Source organism: Limulus polyphemus, unplaced genomic scaffold, assembly GCF_000517525.1.
Source record: "Limulus polyphemus unplaced genomic scaffold, Limulus_polyphemus-2.1.2 Scaffold474, whole genome shotgun sequence".
In the NCBI taxonomy this organism is placed as follows: Eukaryota; Metazoa; Arthropoda; class Merostomata; order Xiphosura; family Limulidae; genus Limulus; species Limulus polyphemus.
In genome coordinates, this window is record NW_013666084.1 from 291,048 (window position 1) to 291,982 (window position 935).

The 935-nt window shown below is 40.1% G+C and overlaps 1 protein-coding gene across 2 annotated transcripts in view; it reads right to left on the reverse strand.

Moving 5' to 3' along the window:
• Positions 1 to 935, reverse strand: part of LOC111085567 (glutamate receptor-like) — a 49,352-nt gene that overhangs the window by 43,175 nt on the left and 5,242 nt on the right. The window lies entirely within an intron of this gene.

The following is a 935-nucleotide window of genomic DNA, read 5'->3' on the forward strand; positions in this document are numbered from 1 at the left end:
ACTTTCTTTCAAACCGAACCTTTAAGGTCAGAGACAATGGAGCTGTCACTGGGGAAAGAGTCTCGGAAAATGGCACTCCCCAGGGTAGTGTTATTAGCCCTATTCTATTCCTTCTAATGATTAATGACCTAAATGCTTCCTTCATTAATAATGATACGAATTATAGTATTTTTGCTGATGATCTAGCCCTCTGGAAAACTGGTCGTAATATTAATCACATTCAGACCTGTCTTCAAACAAATCTGGACAATTTAGCCAATTGGTTTTTTAAATGAGGCTTTACGGTTTCAGCCCTAAAGTCTGCAGTTCTACCATTTTCTCGTTCTTCAAGCACTGTGAAATTAAGTCTTAATAACCAGCAACTAGTCTCTGCCACTCACCACAAATTTCTTGCAGTTATCTTTGATTCCAGATTAAATTGGACGCGTCATATCACCTATGTCTCGCACAAATGTGCTAAGCGGATCAATCTGCTTAAATGTGTGTCTGGCACACGATGGGGAGCGTCCAAAAAGAATTTAATACTTGTGTACAAAACCTTAAGATCCGTCATTGATTATGGCTGTACTCGGCGAGTCGCTCAGTTCTTAAACAACTGGACGTTATTCAGAATCGTTGTCTGCGATTATGTTGTGGAGCATTGAAACACACTCGTATATCGGCTATGGAAGTGGACTGTGGTGTCCTACCCCTTGACCTGCAGAGACGGAAGATCCAACTCAAATTTATAGCAAGATCTTTGTATTACGATAATCCGGCCATTTCATTCAAAAGAACTGGCAAGATTATTATGGAACCTTTCGCCAAAATAACTCACCACTGTCGATAAAAACTGAAGAAATGTAGCAAAATACAAATATTTTCACTTTCCTCCTTGGGAGATTCCAACCCCTGATGTCGACGTCAGTTTTCATCATGCTGGTAATAAACGGGAG